The 22,779-nt window shown below is 35.4% G+C and overlaps 1 long non-coding RNA gene across 5 annotated transcripts; it reads left to right on the top strand.

Annotated features, from left to right (window-relative positions):
- On the top strand, positions 3,535 to 20,787 carry LOC110401761. Of its 5 annotated transcripts, none has more exons than XR_002440581.1 (5): positions 3,535 to 3,685; positions 3,931 to 4,001; positions 6,541 to 6,658; positions 17,842 to 17,941; positions 18,957 to 20,787. It is a non-coding gene; the product is annotated as an uncharacterized LOC110401761 (long non-coding RNA). The 5 variants fall into 5 exon arrangements; XR_002440591.1 differs by lacking the exons at positions 3,535 to 3,685; positions 3,931 to 4,001; positions 6,541 to 6,658 and adding exons at positions 7,707 to 7,762; positions 14,391 to 14,516; positions 14,651 to 14,681; XR_002440585.1 differs by lacking the exon at positions 6,541 to 6,658.

Below are 22,779 nucleotides of genomic sequence, written 5' to 3'. Positions count from 1 at the left end.
ATAGTCCTTTAAAAAATCACTTGAGTAAACACTAAAACCAGCTAATGAACAGTGTGCTTTGAAATGCCAAAGTCACTTTTTAACAGGTATCAGTGTTAGATAATGCAGTGTTGTACTATATGCAGTCTCCAAAAGGAATTATGAAATGGTGGAATTATTTTCATACTTTGTTGTTTAAAAGTAGGCATATTTTTGATGACTGGCTTTTTTTTTCAAGTGTGAAACTCTGCACGTTTACTTATCTTGGCTCTGTATGAATAGAAAATGTGAAGAAATAGGAGGAAGAGAGATGTATATGAAAACTCAGAATCCAGAAGAATAGAAATGAGATTTGAGTAAAAGTTACACTTCACTTAAGTAAAAGTTACAGAAGTGTGTTCATGAATCTCAGACATTACATATCACCAAATATTTGATTTTTGAATTTTCTGCTATAGTAAGGGTTAGCGTTGAACTCTTAAATGACATGGAATAGCATGTCACAATATCACCACTAAATTAAATTAGAAGGTTTTACTCTTCTGTTCTCATGCAACTGAAACGTGAGGAGAAAATGTAGCCTGATTTTTGTGCAAGTAAGCAAAACCAAGTTGACATACAAAGAATCAAATTTTTGCAAGCAGAATAGCCTAAATAAGACAGATGAATACTGTGTGTTGAGTGATCTCTGCAAAATACACAGCAAAGCTGAAATACGTTATCATTTGGTCAGACAGCACTAGTTCAATCTCAAACATGAATCTTAAAGTAATATTAACCATAGTTAAGTAACGTATACTATCATCTATATGAACATTCTGCTTATGAGTAAATGTCTATCTAAATACAGTAATTATACCTTTCTCAACATAGAGTTATATTGTCCTTATACCTTTACCTAGCTTCAAGTATGGATATAAATATTTCCTTGTTAGGTGATAACAACAACCATTTTGCATGCCTCTCCCAGTTTCTATACCATTAAATACCTCTCAAGGTCACCAAGAATTGTGAAGAAATGTCCTCTCAAATGATAAAGGCTTAATAAAGACAATTGTAAAAACAGTATTCCTATTATAACATGTTTTGCTATATTAACTATTCTAGACTTGTATCGGTTTTTCAAAACTAGTAAGTCATTGCTGTCATTGAATACTTTTTAGATAGAACAGTTTGACAGTGAACAGAAAACAGCAGTAGTCACAGAAATTAAATAGATAGAAGGGTGGTAACAGGAATGTGTGCCAGAGTGGCCTGCATGAGTAAAAGACATGCTCTGGCAGTCCTGGGGATCATCCCTTCACTGCCGTGTGACCTCCCCCACATACCGCGGAGCTGTACAGTAACACAGCTGTCTAGACCATAATTCATACAGAGAGAGATACTTCTTTGAGATTTCATAGGAGATCACAGTAAACAGCTAAGGAAGAGGTGCTTATCACACTTGTAATGATATTCCAAGAGTGGAATAGTAGAGGGCAGTAAGGAAGCCTGTTATGACATATTGTATACAATGTGAGCATGATGGATGCATACATACTATACTCACTTAATGTCATAGCTATGTGGTGGAATGTTACACTTTTTAAACAGAAATCATAGTGAGAAACTAAAAGTGACAATGGAAAGCTCTTCATTAGAACTTTAATGTTTAATTTGATTTGCTCCGGAGGCACAAAAGTCATAATTACTCTGTGCTTAAGTTGATTTCTTCACCTTTTCCCTTTCCTTTTAATTGAGTTAAAATACCGGCTTTCACTGGACACAAAATAACTCCATTCTCAAGTTATAGTTCATAGAAATGAAAGCCTGACTCAAGTGAGGTTAATGAGATTTTTTTCAAACAATTTCATTAGGACTGTGGTTTCAGCTAGTTTTTTTTGTGTGTGTTTTAAACCTAATGCAGGGCATTATGGCTATGTGTGTTTTGCTGAATAAGAAGACAAGAAACAAGTCTCTGATCCCAGTGTTGATCATACTGCCTGGTTCACTGTCTAAGTCTAGGCCACTGTTAAAATGCTTTTCCCCAGAAAAGATTTAATTGGACAGAAAGACTTGAGTGACCCAAACAGAGCTAGTGAGTAACTTAACCAATATGGATGGTCAGGGGCTTAGACCTCTGCCTCACCCACCACTCCTCTTTTATTTAGCAAAATTTTACTAGCTGTGCTCTGTGCTTTGCATTTATGCCAACGTGTACTGGAAGGTTTACAGTCACTTTAACATTACAGTATTTCTGCACAATCCTTCTTTTGATTAGGTAATGACTCAATTTTCTACAGGAGTTAGATGCCTGTTTCGGTGACATACATCAGGAGATGTAATAGAGAATAACCTTGAAATAACCTTGCACTGAAGCAAAATGTAATGCTATAGCCTTGCTACATGCTTTTCCTTAAAGAAAAAATAAATACTTTTCTTTGGTATTTGGTTACCGTATCTACAGGAAAAAAGACATTTTGGAGGAAAGTAGGGCTGAAGATGAGTGTAAAATATGAGGCCAATTTCAGGTTTCTTTTGCCTTATGATAGTTGCTGTGTGGTTTTAGTTTAGTTTACTTTTAATATATTATTTAATATTGGCCAGACTGTAAAGTTCCTTTTGATTCTTTCATGATTTTAAATCTTGCATGAATATTAAAGCTTGAGTACATTTACTCAGCTTTGCAATCTGATTCTCCACAACCCCAGGCAAAGCCTGAGCACGTTATATCTGTGACAGAGCTCTTTGCTGTCATTCAAGTAGATCTTCACCATGTGGAGTTAGGCATAAACACAGAGTCCTCCGAGCGATGCTCTGAAGCTACCTTTGTCTTCCCATTCACTACACCAAGATATATTGCTAACCACATACTTGGAGTTATATTTCTTTCAACAGTAAAGCAACTTAAATCTTTGACAATATATACCACCTTAGAATCTGTAATTGTAAGATCCACATGTCGCATATTTCCCTAGATATGCTTATTTTTTCCTTCTTTCCAAGTGAGTTTAGGCTTACTGATGCCTATATCTTGTAAGATGTGATCTGTAGGTCCTCCTGGGTGAAAGGAGGGGGAAGGATTTGTGGTCTTGAAAGGAGTTGGGAGGCCATTGCACCGGTGAGGTGGCCCATTATCCAGGTAAGTCACGTGTGCAGAGGAAGCCCTTTGAACTGACAATTTTTCATAATAAATTAAAGAAAATAATTATCTTTCAGTCCATTGGCTTTTGGCATTCCTTTCTGCTAACAACAGCTATCATTTTTAAGCAATTTGTTTTTTTCTGCATCTTTTTTGATACAAACTTCTCCCCCTCAAACCACTCTATTCTGTTTCTACGTTAGAAAAACAATAGATCTCCTTTCTTTTACAAGTGACATAACTAATCAGATTCTGAGGGGAAAAAATCGAGACAGCTAACACATATTCATTACTATGAGTGTTGTGCAGTCTGCATTTTTTTCCTCACAAGATTGATTAATTAAATATTTATGAAAGAGAAACACCTGGCACACTTCCATAAACAAATAGGTCTCCTGTGGGTTTGCAACAGCTGAGGAGAGTTTGGAGGGACCATAGGGATCTCAGACTAAAGACTTCCTCACAGCTTGAGTTCTTATACATTACTGTCTCTCATAAATATGCACCAATACACAAATAATTTCTATTTTGAAGATACAAAACGTAATATCAACAGATGAAATCCAAATACAGCCATAGAGAAAGGTAAAGATTAAGCAGAATAGAAGTGCTGTATGTGGGGAAAATTATTTATTTTTATTTCTGTAAGAAAGCTCTACTGCTAAGGAGGCTCAAGCAACTGAGGCCCCTTTCTTAAGGCATTAGTCTGGGGTTGCTATTTAAATACTGGAAGCCTTAGATTGAAGAGATCTGTTGAAATTTAGGGGCAAGGGTTAAGAAATTATGCAAGACACCTAAAAGTGGGAAATTCATTCTGTTCACTATTTCAGCTGCTCTTCCAGATGGATCTGCTTTTTAGATTCTTGTCTGGCTCTTCATCTTCAGTGGGATGTTTTCACTGGTATGTCGCTTCTTTAAAAATAATAGTGCTACTGTCTTCAACTACAATTTAGCTGGCTTGATTGCTTTTATCGACCACTGCTTTGCTGTGGCTAGTCTGATTGTTTCAGTTCTTGGGAGTGGAAGTAATATAGCTGTTAGTGTCAAATTCTTGTGTAATATTTTTTACATGTGCTTATGTGCCATGTGCTGTCTGTATGTTGTATTATACTTCATCATACTGCAGCTATGATTTTTTTGTTAGGCAATCTTATAAACCTGCTACCTGTGCTGAATCTTAGAACTTAAAGGTTCGGACTATGTGGGGAAGTGAAAAGATCTACGAAATGCATTGTCTTTCTGAGGCGAAAATCTAGAATTAATTCTTCTGGTAAGGGTTTGTGATACTGGTCAAATATTAATTTATTTTTCAAGTTCAGACACAGCAAAATATTTAAGTTCTTAAGCTTTTAGATGTAGGTTTTCTTAAAATGTTCTTGAACTTCATTTTATTCTTTCTCAAAGCTGGATGAATATCAGGGAAAATCCTCTATTGTTTGTCATTAACTGGAGGGGGTGGGTGTTGGTCAAGAGACTGTTTTCTTGTTGTATGTTGTTTGAATGAGTACTTCTGAGCTGTGAATTGCCTTCAGTAATAAAGTTGAGAGCATCATAAACATGTCAGTCTGTATGGAAAAATCTCAAGTGAAGATTCTTTGAAGCTCTGCAAATCAGTCAGTACGACCAGTTTATTCTGATAGTAGAGTCTGGTACTGTGTGTAGAAATGTGGTGTGGAGATAAATCAGCATTGTATTTAATATTAAGAGTAGGTAGTACTTTGTCTTCTAGGTAACTTCAGTAAAGTGAAGTGATAGATAATCTTATGAAATTTGGCCAAAAGGCTATTGATATCAATAGAAGCTTTTTTCATGATCTACAGTGTACCAGAGATGAGGTTTTTTACATGTTTCTACATATACTTTGCAAAACATATTTTACTGTATGTGGTTTAGGGGAAAGTTTACAGAATGCCGAATCACCTTTTACATGCCAGCTCTTTTTGCCATTTTAACCAGTTGGTTTTTTTTCTTAATTATTTTCACATGATTTTTTCCATAAGTCATAATCATTAATATACAGTATATCTTGATATAGTAGTTATTTGAAGTGTTGATAGAAATACTTATTTCATATAGAGCTTTCTTCTTTGTACCTGCAGTTTCCTTTGGCTTTCCCTAGGCATCTGTAATAACAGGATAATACATTCCAGGTTTAACCTGTATCTATAATGAAGGTATTGAGTATAGATTCTATAAAAATCTAAAATCGTTCTTTGAAATTAATGTTAATACTACATCTCCAAGGATTGGAGAATTCAATCGCTGCCCATCAAAAATGTATTGTAATTGTATATGGTAGAGATCTTAAATGTCCTGACTGGAAGGAATATTAATACTGAGTGGTAGCAAATAGATCTTGATTTAATAAAATATCATTATTTCCTGCTAACAGAAAATGATCACAGGATTGTTTAAAAAGGATAAGCCATTGAAATCACCTTGTTAGATATAAATACTTAATAGCCTCCATTATAATAAGATAAAAAGTGATGGCTGTAAGGTCAAGTGTGAGAAGGAGAGAGTTCAAAGACAGTGTAGACCCTTCAACATAATATAACCTTGCTTTAAAAGGGAGAGGAAATGCATTGCTTGATGAGAAGAAAAGCCTCCGTGTTAGCTTGATAAATATTCAGGGTTTGTGTGTAATGAGAAATGGAATCTGATGAATGAAATGTCATGGTAAAATCATTTTAATCAATAATAGAATGTGACATTATCCAGACCATAGTAATATTTCTCCTTTTCATTCTTTCCCTGTAGTAAGCTTTATTTCCATTTTCTTTCTTTCTGTTTTTAATAGCTTTTCTTTTTTGTTAACTTAAGACTGGTTATGCTAATGTAATGTTGTTATACTTCTTGTAACCTTTTTTACACAGCTAAAATATTGAATGTGTAATGCTCCAGTTCTTGACGTAATCTTAGCTAAATGTGTAGTATGTAAAGACTCTGAATTTTTATATATTCAAAATATAATTGGCCATCTTCCCCCCAGATTTGATGCTTTTAAATGCAGAATTGCAACTGGATTACAGTAGATGCCAGATGTATAGGGAGTGCTTGTTCAGACACTTAAGTAATGTAATGATGACCTCATTGTAAATAACTGTGAATAAATCATGTAGAAATACATGCCAGTTGTCATTTACTTAGTAATGTTTACTTGAGCATAATAAAATTAGATTTATTTTTAGTTATTAAGATATTCTGTTATGGTGGTAAAAATGATGATTTTATAATGTCTTCTGATGATAATGCTTTATCATCCTTATGGATACTCTTATCTGGAAAGACTAAAGTTAATTTTGAAAATTGAGCAGATAGTCTGTCAGCTCATCATTTTATGGAGACATGAATGGAGTGACATCAGAGCAACGCAAAGTTTCTTTTTGGCAAAACCAGCACTAAGGTCTCTTGATTCCCACTTTTGACCTTCACTGCAGGCCTCTGTGAATACCCTGGTTCAGATTCTGGAGTATTCAGAACCGTAATCTGCATTCCTTTTCAATCAGTTGTAGTCTTGGTGATGATCAGAAGCAGCTGACTAGGAAGTACTGTGGGGTGAGTGAGCCTTATATTTTCTTACTATTGAAAACTTATTTGAGACAATAAAATCTATCAAGGACTTTAAAACTGTTGCGGTGAGTCACAGCTGAAACCAAACCAGGAGAAGTTAGAATGCAGTTTCTAAAGCAGGACAGGGAAACCTTAAAACCCTATTACCATGTGGTGGTGGTGGGTTTTGGTTGTTTTTTTTAAATTCTTGTTTATTTTTTCAGAACTTGATAAAAGTTAGGTAACATTCATTCAATATGTATAAGAAGATTCAGCAAAAAAAAATCTTGGTTTGTAGTATTTTACCAAATAAAAACAGTTGATTAAGAAGATCTTTCATTGGTTTTTGTTTTGATTGTTAGTAGCTTATTATTTGGCAATGCTTGAATTGATCTTTTAACTTTACTATAGCAACAGCATGGGCTGAATATAGTCCATATATTAATACCAAGTGTTTATATTTGTTTGGATCAATTTGGCTTAATGTCATTCATATCATTAACATTTTGCAGAAATAATATTGATGAAAATTATTGATCCCTCTTCCAGAAACCATTGTATCTGTTGTGCTGAAGGCTTACAATTGTTTGATCATATATTAGCCACGATTGCTTGATGTAGTCTATAGTCTCAACACAGCCAAACCCAAGTGATTGCTGATTGAGGTATTAGGGATATGAAACCCAGAACCAGAAATGGATTTAGAAGACTAAGCTTCTGTAAGAGTTGCCAGCCTCCTTAGGCAACTCTGGGCCTCTTTTCTACAACATTTTTTTCTGTACAAGACTAAAAAAAGATAATGGTAGCTTGTCTCTGTATTAATGGGTATATTGGTAGCTAAGGATTTTACCTTTGTATGATCCTTTCTTTCTTCATCAGTTTTTTGGAAACAGCAGCTGTAGTGGAAATGCTAAGTCACAGTCTGAAACAGTGATTGAGAACCTGGTGGGAAGGCAGAGCCAATGCAGGGGAGCTCAGGTGCAAGCAATGCACCTGAGTGACTGGAAAGGGTGGAGTGAGGATCCACCCTTCCCAGACCTCATTTAAGGGTTGGCAGTGGAGGTGAGAATATAGCTTGCTGGAGCTCTGCCTACCTGAGGTCTTCCAAAGGTAAGCAGCTTTTTTTTTTTCCTTTCATTTCCGCATTTGTGGCTGCTGCATTTGGGTTCATTCTCACTTGCTGTAGCCAAAGACTGCTGTTATCATCCCATTATAGCCTTACAGCAGCTCAGAAGGAGCCATTCTCCTCCCCCTTCTTTCTTTCTTTTCCAGCTTTAATTAATATTCTCCCCTGCGAAGTCAGGACATAGGAGCAGCAATAATATTTTAGTATGAGGGAGGGAGAGAGAGGTGAAAAAGATGCCCCTTCTTGCTCTCCCTGGCACAGCTTGGCCTGAGGGATTTTGGAGAAAAGGAGAGCCTTTCTTCTGGCTGCCTCCCCATGTGCTATCTGGACTTTTGATGGTAGATCTGAAGCGAAGGTGTCCTGGAGCTGGCCTCTTTCACAACAACAATCTCATAGTAGTTCCTTTTAGGTGAAGACTGGTTCTTTCTATCTGACAAAACAGTCCTTTTGGTGTCCTTGCTGCTTGTGTGCTAGTGCTGGGACAGCTGCGCTTACAAGTGTACCTAATTTTTTCTATGTCTCCTGAATACATAATTTTATGTAAGCATGAGAAAAGGAAAATCTCGCTTTTTAGAAAGGCACAGTGCCCCAGAGGGATGCAGTAATATTTTTTAGGTGGCTAATGAGAGATTGCAATGCCCACACCATGGTAAATTAGAGTTTTTCATGCCTTCAGGGACCTACACAGTCCACTAAAAATTTACTTCGTAATATCTTCAGGATATCTATAGCAACATATTCTCTCAATAGAAGATGTCATGAAAATGTTAAAAACTACTATTTGAGAGTCATGTTGCTTGAAGATTCCTATCACAAAATAGGTAGAGCAAAAACATTAATATAGGTGTTCTCGTGCTATTCAACAGGGGTGTTTAAAAAATCAGTGAGCCTTGCTGAAGGTTTCAGCACTCAGAAAGTCAGTTACTGATGACCCTTACGTCAAATAGAGTACATATTGGCATGATATAGTAATGCCTATTGCTTATTGCTGGTATTAATTTTTTATTTTAGATAGGTCAGGAATAAATGAAGTAGAGCTTCACTGTTAAGAAACGGGTATGATCTCTTCAAGTTCTGTTTCCATTACATGAAAGGTCATGTGTGACCTACTAGAACAATGAAAGTCTTTCCAACTCTAAAACGTAACTTGTTAATTTTTTCTCATTTTATGTATGGCTTTCCTGTTTCTGATACGGCAGTTTTTAAGGAGCCCTGCAAGCATAGGTTGAGGCTTAAGTTCATAGGCAGTCTACAGGAAAGCTAGCAAGTATTTGAGAAGACTGGCTGTACAGCATGAGTGCAGCTTCTGTATACTTGTTTGCATAAGCATTAAAGATTGCTTTTTTTTCCTTAATTTGAGGTTAAAAAGAGATGTAAATATCTTGAGATATATGGATATATGGATGACCATGTAGATATGGAAAAAATAAGTTTGTCTCTTTATTACATATAGTATACTTCTATGTATTTTAATGTCAGTGCATTAGACTTGTGTTCTGGTAGTATCTTGTGTTAACAGTCTGTTCATGATTGATAATAAGCTGTTGGCTGCCTAGGCTTACAGAATTGCTTAGTTGAAAATGTTGCTTGTTTTATTCGAGGTGCACCAACTGTTCAGTTTTATATTGTAGCTAAGAACCTTTTAGCATTACAAAAATGCATTAACTGGAAGGATATATTGTATTATATTTTGAAGTAAATGCAACATGAGTTAGGATGGTATTGGTACTTCTAATTGAAATTAATGGCAATTTTTGCATAAAATAACAAAACTACATTTACCAGGCAATGTGAATTGAATTATAATGGATGTTTAACTGCTGGCATGCTAGTTTCAATAAGTGTGAAATGATGTTTTATAAAGGACATAGTAGTTGTTACGTACGGGAGCTGAAAACTCCATTCAAATTCATTACACAACTGATCTGCTATCAAAAGGCAATGACTTCTTAGGGGTTCTTACAGAGTACAGTAATTACTAACCAGATCTATTAGAAATGTTTCTGAGGTGAGTAATAACTCTAACCCTTAATCCCTGTATGAATTCGATTAATCTTAAAATACTGGTCTGCACATATGTACTTCTTGATGAAGTTATCAGAAACAGCATTTAGGTTTAGAAGCTGAAAATGAGCCTGAGCATGACTTCATTAATTTTTTAGTACACCCTGGACAAAGCTTTTATCTGAATTTCATACACATATTTGAGTGTGTGGAAATATTTTGTATGTAACATTCTGCTTTTAAGAGTAGTTGTGAGGAAAATCAGAATGAATGTCAAGGAAGCTAATGGGTCACAGATCTCAAGAATATTCTGATAGGTACTCCCAGTAGCTAACATCCACTCGAGGAAGATGGTCTGTATTACTCCTTGGAAGAGCCTCTCATTTTTCCTGTTGTCTGTAGTTATTTCTTGCAAATCTTTCTCTGTACTTCATACACCCTTTAAAGAACAGCACAGAGGCAGAAGTGCTTCATTTGATTTTTTTCTTTCTCCTTTCTTGAAGTAGATGTTGAGGTAGAGAATTGGTTTACTTGAGCAAGGGGAAATATCACAGTTCTGAGGATAAGTAAAAGCTGTGTGATTTGTCTAGAAAAAAAACATACCATTTTTCTAGTCAGTTGTGGGTTCTGTGTTAAAGTAGATGTTTGATCTTATTTTCCTGAAACACCAAAATTATGTAGAAAGTGATGTGACAACACTGTCTGATTAGCACTATTGGAAGAAAAACTACAGCTGGTTTCACAAGTCTGTGACAGAGCAGCCCCTTGCCTAAAAGTGACCAGCTGTTAATCAAACCATTCCAGTGACAATGAAATAATGAGAGCCCACTTTAGTTTCTTTCATTTTCTAATATGTTCGTGTTGAGATTAAAATGTTGAAGATGGGCCAGCAAGTTTCAATGTCTGCAGTACTAAAAGCAGTGCTAAAGCATGTTGGATATCTGGTAACACATTATTGCTCTCTATTATCTGCTCTTGGTTAGATGAGTGATTTGTTCTTGGCTTCAGAATAAATAATGCAGAGGATCCAAAGAGGCCATCTCACAGTTATTTAATCTATCTTGAAACTGTGATGAACACAGATATTACTATTTGTTGTTCTTTTTTAAGTAACAAAAATAGGGCAGTAGTGTTATTTAGTGGCAGTTTTTGTTGGACGTAGAATGGTTTGTTCTGGGGAAAAAGATCAGTTCTACCAAGTTTTTCACCATGACTTCTGGGGGAAAAAAAGCTTTTAGAAGAAAAAGGGTCAGTGGGTTGAGGGGGACCAGTGTGGAAGAGAGATTCTAGTTTAGGTATTTTTCTGGTTGAGTATTATCAGATATTTCAAATCTCAAAATAACACCTTCTTTCAAAGTCTTCTATTATTATAAAAATGAGCAATACAAGAAAAATCCAATATGTGACTACTGTAGACTGCTTACTGGCACAGTTCTGTATGATTTTTCTTTTTCCTCTTGCACTGAGAATGTTACAAGATATTTTCTGATTTACACACTTGATGTATCTCATAACTAATTTTAACTTTCAGACAAGACTTACTATTTTGTTCCTCAACCCAAAAAATTGATGACATGAAATGCAGGTGCATTAACGGCTGCCTTTGAGGCTGGTTTTTGATTAAGGGGTGGAATTAGCAGATAAAATAGGCTGATTAAAGAATCTGTATCTAGTTAGTCTGTATATTATATAAAATCAAGTCTAAACTGTCCTTAGATATTTGTTTAGATGAATGTGTAAATTAATATATAGTGGTTTGTGGAAAGAATGTCCTTTCTTTTTCTACTTAAAATATGTCTTCCATTTTTATGGGAGTTTTAAGGAACAGAATGATAGAATCATTGAGGTTGAAAAAGACCTCTAAAATCATCTAGCTCAACTATCCACCAACCACCAATATTGCTCACTAAATCATGTCCCTAAGTACCACATCTCTTGAATACCTCCAGGGAAGTTGACTCCACCACCTTGCTGGGCAGCCCATTCCAGTGCCTGGCCACTCTTTCAGGGAAATTTTTCTGAAGAAGGGCAATTTGCCATGAAGAGTAGCAAAATAGTTTATCCAACAACTTCCAGATACAATTCCTGTGTATATATGTTTAAAAAAAAGATTGATGTCCCTCTAAGTTATGAATGTGTATCTTTCAGAACAACAAAATATTATTTTCATTTAATATCTAAATGACACTTCAAATTACCCTTCAGTTGTTAGAAAGGAGTTCCAGCTTAGTTAAAACTATGGGTCTATGTATTTCCCTTATATATGAAAGCTATTTACCAAGATTAGCAAGTCAGTGCCTGTTAGGAGTTACATTAATATCATTTGGTTTTATCCATTATGTCTAGCAATAACAATGTAGGCAATTACGGCCCCGCGATCTCTTATTGCCTTACCTGTATTATTTTTTGTAGCTGAATACCTATGATACCTATTAACATAGATTCTTGGTTCATTGGAGATGTATGATTCTTTGTCAGTGTGGTTTTTAGGCTTTGTTTCTGTTTTCAGGGAAAACTCAAAACTGGCTTATTTTGCTTTAATCTCAGGAAACCTACTTATTGGAGTAGACATAAATTCTGTATTTTCAGAGGGCATACCTACGCAAAATCAGGCTCTCGAGGGATTTATCTTTTATTAAGATAGCAAGTAGGTGTGCACAGGAAATCATTCCCACTGCCTAATTGACTCTCACTGTTTCTCCTGTCTGGTGGAACTTTTAAGCTCAGAATAATTCTTACCACAAATATTTTACAGATTAAAATATGAATTTAACCATACTAACAAAAGACAGTAGTCAGCAGGATGGAATTGGTTCCCTTCTTTTTTTTTTCCTTTCTTCCCACCCCCTCCACACTCCAACCTCCTGCAAGAAATTGGGATATTTTGTTTTAATCTTTGCAATCTGTATCCTTTCAGTTTTATAGAATTGTTATGTGAATAACTAACTAAAACAAAGCTCCCAAGATTTAGTATGCATTTTGTTTTGAATTGCTTGCATTGTTGGATTCCCTTGGATCTCTTTCCAATAGAAAAGATTGGAAACCTCATTAAGGGAAGAATTTGTGGGTTGCTTCACCCCTGAAACATCATACAACATATGTAGAGTTCTTATCCCGAAGTGAAGGCGATAGGAAGAATTATGTTCCCTGCCTTCTGAGGAAATAGGTTGTGCAATCTGTCTGCTGGCTAGTTTCCTCATTTACAATACAATTCTCAACATGGTAATGAAAATTCTTGTTTTTGTTTTACAAAAACTTTGAGTGGAGCATTTTATACCACAAAAAAAGTAAAAGAAAATCTGTTTCCCATAAAACCTAGAGGAAAAAAAAGCAACTTAAATTAACTTTTTTGTGGAATCATGCATTTATTATTTATGTCAGAGCAAGCAATTTGATAACGTTCACAACTTTCTGCGATGCGTAGGTCATAATTTCACAGAATTTTCTCATTACACCGATGACTTCCTCTGTAGTCTAAGTGTATCCATAAGAAGATGCACCTGTAAGGATTTCAGTTGCAACTGTGTCCCTAGATAATTGCTGTGATTTTAATTGTTTATGATCTAATTAAGAAACTTACCTAGTTTTTTCAACATGCAGCCACTGGATCTTTTTTCAGATTGGAAATTTTATCACTATCAGAAATACTTTGTTCTCACTACCCACCTGTGATAATAGAGACTGACTAAAGGTTTAGGGATTTAATCTGCTCCACCAGGGTGCAGTGTGGGAGATCATAAAGGACTGAATAAGAAGGGTGAGTAGTTTGTTAAACCTGCCTTTTTTTGGCATATTTTTGATTCATTGTCAGGGAATGAATTATATGCATCTATTTGCTGGAATACTTATAAAAACTTTTCAAGGAATCAATGCTCTTTGTAGACAATAGCATAAACATAGGTAGACAGTAGAAGAAGATCTGTTAGTGTGTGCTGATGACTCAGAAATTCATTATGAGTTTCTAGTACACAGATAATGGGGAAATATCCTGCCTAAAAATTAAGACAAAATTTGACTGTTTCTCTGTTGTAACTGCTTAATGACACTACCACCGAAGAACAGCAGTGGTGCATGAATTGCTGGCGTTTCTATCTTCTCTGGAGGTTAAAAATTAAATATTTGAGCTGAGACAAGGCCACATTTATAGTGAAAACAGAGAACCATTGTTTTAATAACATCCATCTGTAGAGTTGTTGTAATGTCTTGGCTCGAAAGTTTACAGAAGTCACATGCTCAAGTAATAATGTTTTCTGAAGATGGGAGGAGAGAGATCCTGTTGGAAGGAAGTGCTTGGAGGAGCTAATCCAATGCCAGTGCATCTGTTAAAATACTGTTAAGTTTAGGACAACTCCTATCAGAAAGCAGAAATCACTTCAGCAAGTGGCTGGGTTTTTGTTTATTTGCTTGTTGAGTTTTTTGTTGAAAATTTGTTTTCTTGCCCTAGGAAGGGGCTTCCTTAAAAATAGCAGTCTGGGCCTTTACCTCCTGTGTAAATATTACCAAGTAAGAAAAAAGGTTGTAATTTGCAAGCAGTAGCTATTTCAGCAGAGGACAAAAATCCAGGTGTTATTTTAGGAACTGATCTGCTTTATTCCTGTGTTCTTGGAGATATCTGTGAAGGGCAGTCAAGAATTTAACTATGGACAAGGAGGACTGAGTTATAAACAGCACTTCAGCATTGAACTGTGCAGATTCACACCAGATCTGGCTGTCTTCCCAGGCTGCTGCAGACTGGTGAGCTCTTTAAATGAAAACCTTACTTCACTGTTCACTTAACTATATTCATGAACTTGAATGTATGCATAAACATATGTTTTGGAAACTTTAGTGGATAATGTGGAAGTGGTTTTGTTCTTTTTTTTTAACAGGTGAAGAACTAGCCTATATCTACCTTTGCAGGTGAGGTGGTCAGATCTCTGCTTTGTCTGCACTACATGCTTTCAAATAAGTCAGTGCAGGTCCATCTCAAATACACATGAGTTTATACCCTGTCCAATGATAATCAAGTAATTTATATCACAGCTGGGAGCAGATCCAAGACCTCTTAACTTTTATTCTGTTTTATTAATGTATTGCAGATATCTGTCATGTCAAACTTTCCAGGAAGCCTAGGAGTTGGATTTAGTTTTTAATAGCAGCTATTACTCTGATTTCTTAGAATTAGGTTTAATCATTTTAGAAAAGCTGTATAGCAATCTGAAATGTCATCCTAATGCAATATTTTGATATAGCTCTTTCATGGCATATATGTTAACTCTTAATTGCAGGCTCAAGCAATAACAGCCCTAAAGAAACCAATGAGAAGTGTGAGAGAATCATAAAAATGTTAATGATCTTTCTCATACTACTAACTTCAGCTTAGTTTCTTGAGTGCTTTTGGTTAACTTCTCATCTATTAAGATTTCCAGGCATAAATGATGAGAACTCTCAGTATGCTGGTTAGTATTGTCTTTGAGTCCTGAGAACAAAGTATGCTTTCCTTAGTTTCCTATGAGAATTTAGCATCCTTCAAATCACGTCTTAGTGGTGAGTTATTAGTGTAACGTACAAGGGCTAAAGGATGAAAACATGACTCTTTGTTAGTCTTTTCATCTTCCTGACTCTGAACACTGTGATTCTACTCTATTTCCAATTTGAAATATTTAAAAAATGTAATCTTCAGTGACCTTCTTACATAAGGTGGCAATCATAAAATGGTACATATGAGAATTTGTCATGAGAAAATAGTGAGGCAGACAGATACAGATGAGAAAATAAGTTACGTGTGTTGCTCTGTGCAAGAATGAATGTAGTTAATGAGCATCTTAAAATTTATTCTAATGTGTATTTGGTCACCAAGTGTGTAGTGAATTAAAACTATGTTATATACATGCTTGATGTACATCACAGCTGCAAGAAATTCCACAGTGATAGACTTGTTGCTGCATGTGAAATGTACAAAAAAGTGAAAGCAAAATGGATTGCAAAATGAATTCCCTTTTTGTGAAAGCCTAGCATGTTGTCTGTCTTAGTATTAAGAACTCTTTAATTCATTCATCCACAATTTTTTTTAGATCTAGGTTTCCAGAAGAGAGAGTGGATAAAGTCAAATGGGAATCTAAGCAAATTTTGTTTTTGTTTCTCAGCTATGCGTGTTACTGTTTCCTAAGGTTCTTAAGCTAGACTAGATAGGATACCAACTTCTTGTTACTGTTGGCTTAGAAAGGCTGAGGTATCTCAGAGTTCTTGAGTGAGCAGCTGACTGGATCGTGTAGACAGCAGTAATCTCCCTGACCAGTGAGCAGGAATGATCTTACTCTTCCCCTCTGTGGAGGCAAGAAGAACCTTAAATCAAGATCAGGGTGTTCTGGGTTTTACTCTTACTGATCTCTGTGATGCTTTAATTTTGCACATTCAGAACTTCCAAGATAAGAAAATTCAGCCTAATTCAGGTATAAAAAGGCTCTTCTGATGTGATAGCTGTTCAGTTATTTGAAACAATTCATGATGCAGTTCAAATTAAATTTGGATGATATACTGCAGTTTTATACTTAGTCATCTAATTCATTTCCCCTGTGAAGACTGGGAAGGCACCTCTTTTCTGCTATGAAAACTGATTGATTTTAACTTTTGGATCTCTTTGCACCACAGGATTCTGCTGAAAATTAGTTCTCACTTGTAATGTTTTCAGCTCCAGCTGTGTTCACCCTTGAAATTAGCCTACTGTGTATAAGTGTCTTGGATTGAAATACATACATTTCTTCTTTCAATTTAATGAAAGATTTCAGTCTTCTTGGTTTATCAATAGACCATCATGCAGGCTTCACAGTTCTGCTCATTGATAGGAACACCTACTGATACATTTTATTAACCTCCTACTTTGAATTCTTATTAAATAATTAAAATAGCAATATTACAAAAGGTTATAAAAATGTGTGTTTTAAACTGTTCTCTTAGTTCCTGCTGGTGCTGCTTTCACTGCTGTTTTCAGTGATTACTTTCTGAATAAATGTCCAAGTCAGCTGTTACAGACCACTTCTTAGGTTCTGAATGCTTTTGAAAACTAAATAGCTGTTAGTTTTGCCTATATTCTTTCTAAGACATAATTGATTCAGGAAAGCCTAGAAAGCACTTAATCAGTATTATTTCTATGATTTCAGTTTTCTCCCCTGTTCTAACCAAATATTTATTCTCCACTGTGTATGCAAACAACATGGTCGTTCATAACAGTGGATGGATCTGGGTTTAGATTCTAAAAAATGGCACTGACATATCTGAAATGTTTCTTTATGTATGAGGGCTGTTCTGAAAATAATGCCTTTGATTTTTACTGTATTGGCCCAAGGCATCAGAGGTGGATGTTAGTGGTATGGCAGTAGCGATTGAACCTTCCCACCAATATCCCATTACATTTTGTTGCTGTGTGACAGATGGCAGCAGAGGGGTGGTCTGACAGAATGGTGTCTGACATGGAAGTACTTCTGAAGCAAAGGTGTGTCATATTCCTCCATGCGGGGGAAAAAATGGCACCTACTGCCATTCATTGAAAATTGCCGAATGTTGCTGGAGATGAAACAGTGGATGTGAGCACAGTGAGGTGGTGGGTGGTGCATTTCAGCAGTGGCAGCAGCAACAGTGGGTCACATCTGCTGGTGCAGATTTTTGAGTGAGGCATTCAGACTCTTGCTCATTGCTGGCAAAAAATTGTGTAGCTAACGGTGGTGATAATGTTGAAAACTACAGTTTTGTAGCTGAGAACTTCCTGTATCATCTACTGTTATTGTGCTCTGTTGTAATTTCTGGAAATTTGTGGAAATAAGTAGGAGACATTAAGAACTATGTAGGTCACTGGAAATCAAACTTGTATTGATGGTTAGGCTAAGAAAATATGCCATTTTTCTGATCTCCTTTGTGGGAGACAAGAGCTGAACTTGCTCTTGGGGAAACTTTTGGGGTCTGAAGAAGCTAGGATTGAATAACCATTGCAAATATTTTGGATCTAGGCTTCAGTCTATTCTGGCTTATCCTATGAATTTGAAAAACAGGAAGATTTATCTTTTTTTTGGTTATTTGTTGTTAGGAATTAAAAATAAATGCTGTGGAAAGTAACATGAAACGTGGTGGTTTGGGACAACTGCTGTACAACAGGATAAGCCTATATTTGTATCAAACTAAAAAGAGTGAGTAATGTTCATTTATTACCCGATCTTTAATAATTAGATATACGAAGAATATGTACCTGTTACAAACACAGAGATACTGTTTTATTATTTGTTTGTGGGTTTTTGTGCAAAAAATCTGATTAGTTAGATTATGTATGAAAAATGTTTGGCACAAGCACAACTTTTTTCTTCTAAAAATTGATTCCTTAAAAATGTCTTCAGATATGGTATTTCTCTGAAAGGTGAAGGAAGCAAGCTCCAAAACATTGCTGATAAAATGTCATAGAAGAAGTGAAATTAAACCAGTATAGTGCACAAGTATGTGTCTTGTGGAATTAGAAAACAATGGTAAAGATGTTAAGTAAATGCTACATATTAACGTACAAAGAATTAGTCAATCTGTTTTGTAATCTTGAACTTTTCTTTGAAATAACCTTTTTCATCTTTGAGTAGGGTTTCAAATGACTTGGGGAGATATATATATATAAAATCATTAATCGCTAAGCTTTTGTATGGAGTCTGAAGGCCATGAATTTAGATAAATGGATGTGTTGGATGGAATTTTGTTAAAACATCCTTTATCTCCTCTGTCTGCCTAGGTTTATTTTTCTTTTGAAACTGGTTATCATAGTTTAATCTTACTTCCAGTATATTTTCAAAAGAAAAACAGTCTTTTAAAATAATATGATATAAAGGGTTTGGGGAGGGGAAAAAAAAAACACTCATCTGTATAATTTGTATATACATGCACAAATTGGCTGGAGATATAAAGAGGAAAAACATAATTTATAATGCTGCCTAAAATAAAATATTGCACTTAAGTTTAGTTTCCTAACTTCTAATCTAGAGCACACTTTTATACTTTTGCGGAATCAAGAACATGGAATGAAAACGATAATAACTGTAGCAGCACAACCAAACACCACTGCAATGTTTTATTATGATAACCTATGAATTCACTGTTAACTTGAGATTGTATATTAAAAAAAATCATACATAAATGATGACTTTGTTTGACTCCACTGCTTTATAGGATGAAGATTATTGCAGGAAAAAAGAGCAGACTGGACTGATTGTAGGAGAAGTATTCTTTCCAAATGACCCGATGACCCATCAATTTAATTTATTTCATTTAAATTGTATGTATTGAGATTCCAGCCATGAAATTGATTGTATAATGGTGCTCCTCTGAGCCTGGGGGAGTCTTGCTGAAGCATGGGTACTGTAATATGCCTAGGCTTTTGTGTATGTGGAACCATAAATACCAGTGGAGCTCACAGCTGTCCTCACTGCCAAGGAATTTCTGCATCTTATTCATACATCTCTAGCTATTTATTGATATTTTATTTCTGGGGATTGCATCTTAGGAAGCGTGGATCTCAGTTACATGATCCTTAAGGTGGAATAGGCCAACTCCAGTGAGCCTTTATTGATTTTAGTGCTTACTGGGGAGGCAATATAGTGTCTGGTGTCATAAGGTGCTGAGATAGAAAATCTGCATGCTTCTAAGTAATGAGCAGTAACAAACTGAAGCTCTTTCTAAGTCTCCTTTCATCTCCTGTGTTATAAAGCAATACCTTAGTACAAAGAGGATTAAGTAAACAGATAAGATTGACTGGGTCCATAATCATTAGAGAACTGTATATTCCCCAGCCATTAGCAAGTGGAAGAACAACAGATAATGGATGTGAAGTATTTAGTGTTCTCCATCTTCTGTATCCTTTTTGCCTGATCTATGTTTGATAATCTCTTAGGATCAAAATGGTTCTCCTTGTGTGGATACTGCTTTTGCCCACTCACTAGGAAATCAGGAAGATTTGAAGTAAAACATATTTACTGCTGTTATCTGCGCTGGGAAGGAGTAGAGAAATTCATAGATAAAATCATGGTCATTGGAAAGAAGTGCTGGAAGAGGAATTTGTGTGTGTGAGATCCCATGATTAGTTTTACTTCTCTGTACACTCGTTTCATGTGTTTTGGGTATGGAAATACAATAGCTTATCAAATGTATATTACTTCTTTGCTACTCTCCATGTGTATTATCTAAGTCTATTTGAGTTGATAGAAATTGGGATTTTTTTCCTATTCGTTGTTCAAATGTGTGACAATATACTGCTTTACATTTCAGGGAGATATAAGCAAGAATCTTAAATAAAATCAAATTTTTTTTAAAAAAAAAGCAAGAAAAATTGATAGACCTGAAGATGATCAAAATTCACCTTCTCATTTTAAAGGTGAAAATGCTGAGAATCTGGGTTGTCAAACAGGTAGTTTGATTTTTAATAGTAGTATATATGTGCTGTGCAGTGTAGGATTGTGGGGGCAACACACTTCCTAACCAGTCTTACAAGTCAATTTTCTATCAGTGTTAGGGGTCTATCTGATGAGGACTGTATGCTATGACGTTTCTCCTTCATTTTAACTTCTCTGTGAGCTCCATTGTTTTCCACTGAGTTTGTCTGGTAAATCACAGCCTCTGTGATGGCTTTTAACAACAGTCATCAAACCACTCTAACTTCTTGGCATACACTGAAGTCAGAAAAATATATTTAACAAATTGACACTGTACAAATGCACAGACCATATGGCATCTTGTTGAAGTAACTAGATCTATTTTAGTATGCAAATAGTAACTTAATATTAAAAACAAGCATCTTTTCTGATGCGACTATACTTTGAGGTTGGGGGGGAAATAGAATTTTTACTTCTGCATAGTAGGTTACTTTTGATTCCAAACAGGACTGGTAAAGGGATGAAACTGTAGATTGAATCTGTTCCTCAGCATTGGTCAAACCGAAAATCTGGTTTTCCTTTCCCTCCTTTCCTTTGAAAGAACTTCTAGTTTCTTAGGAATTTATTTATAGAGAGAAATTTTCCTTTTGGTTTGAACTGGTATCAATTTTAACTGATATTTTATTTATATATATATAAAAAAGGACTTTTAAAATGCTCTAATTTTCAAGCCAATCTGTGAGTGATAGTTGAAACAGTCACATTGGATATTTTCATACTTACGATTAATCAACTGATTCTTATGCAACTTTTAAAATTCCTGGACAACCTAAGGTATCAGAGAAAGAGAAAACTCAGTAGTTGGCTGGAAAATACAGTTATTACCACAGTTACTAAGTTGTTCTGTGTTAAATATATAAAAACTACTGTATGGAATAATTCAGTACTTAATTATTTCTGCACCATGTGTCTACGATTGCAGTACTACTTTCTTTCCAGTAGCGCTCTTAAGGATAAAACTCATGCTCAAATGGGTACAGTTGTACTTTGTTCAACATCAGCTTAATGCTTAAGTAGATGGAAATACTTAGTCTAGCAATTCATAGAGAAAATTAGTATTATTTTCTTAGTAGCCTGGTTTTTTGTTGACTCATTTTTCAAACATTAGCAATCACCTACATTAAAAAAAAAAATCTGAGAATCTAATTAAAATGCACCAAGCTTTAAAAAGCTCAGTGTAAATGCTTTATTACCATTTGTGGACATTCAGTTAGGGCTGTAACTTTGAAAAGCACAGATTAAATGTAAATATCAATGTAATATTTGTGACTGCCCTACTCACTATATGAGTTTGAATTCCAGGGCTTTTAGATAGCCAGGAGTTACTGGAGAGGGAACACCAATTTTCATATCTACTTGCTGCAGAAATTTCTGTAATGAGCATTTGGTAATAAGGAATACTTGTGTGTGGTTTTTTTTTAGTTTGTTTGTTATTTTTTCAGCTCCTTCTCCATCAACATTTTTAGAATCTTTTAGGGCCTTTTTTCAACGAGAAGCCTTCAGAGAGAGTATCACAACTTCCTATTATGCATGCAAGCCTGTGAATCCTGACCATCTTATCCTATGCTGCCTATTTGCAGTCTAGATGAAAGACTGATTAGCTCTGATTAGCTAATGGATCTCTGATTAGAATGTCTAATTAAGAAAGCAAGTTATTTTATTCATGCAGTCAAATTAACTTCCTCCCACAAAACCAACATGAAACAGTTGTACATGCTGCGTAAGAACTTGATTCTGGAAGGTGAACAGTGTTTCCCAAGCAGTGAGAATTTAACGTTCATTTCATTAGGTATTGCAAGTTATGCAAGCTTATATCATGTTAATGAAAAGTATTTGTGCAAGTGTTAATTGTAATAAAAGGTTATTAACTGTCACATAAGTTTAAATCAGTATTTTTATTACAGAAACACAAATTTAGTGATGTTTCTCAAGTGATTGTTCAGTAACTCACAAATAATGATTTTGACTGATCTGCTTACCTTTGGTGATTGTATAGCGATGACTTGAAATGCACAGATTTCCACAGATTAATAGGTTTTTAGAGGTTTTAATTTGACTGCCCTAGAAGTCATAGAGAACAAAGTGGATTGATTATGCTCTCATAGTTGAAACAAATCTAGCACGAAGTTTAATAAATCAGTTGGACAACTCTGTCCACAAACTGACACATCCAACAACTAAGTCAGTAGTCTGTAAAGCTTGCTGTGTGTCAGCTAGGCCAAACTGAAGTCTGTATCCAGCTATAGAAAGCTTCATTTGATGCTTAGAAGTGATACAAGTGGTGTGCAAAAGTTAAAAACAAATATTTCCAGTTGTCAGTAATGGAATGTACTTTCCAACGTAACTCTGGAGATCTATCCTCATCTTGACAATGACAATGCTAAGTCATGGGATCTATAGGAGGAGGAAACAACTACTTAAGAAACACACAGTTAATTTCACTTATTAAATTCGCATGGTTCATTTCTTGAGGGCTTTAAGGATGTGAATTTACTGTGCAAGTGTGGCAGCCAAATTATCTATCCATGAATACAGGAATCCCTTAATACTCATAGGGTTGATGG

This window comes from Numida meleagris, chromosome 1 (genome assembly GCF_002078875.1).
Source record: "Numida meleagris isolate 19003 breed g44 Domestic line chromosome 1, NumMel1.0, whole genome shotgun sequence".
In the NCBI taxonomy this organism is placed as follows: domain Eukaryota; kingdom Metazoa; phylum Chordata; class Aves; order Galliformes; family Numididae; genus Numida; species Numida meleagris.
The sequence above is the reverse complement of the archived record's forward strand: the minus strand, read 5'-3'. Positions and strand labels throughout refer to the sequence as shown.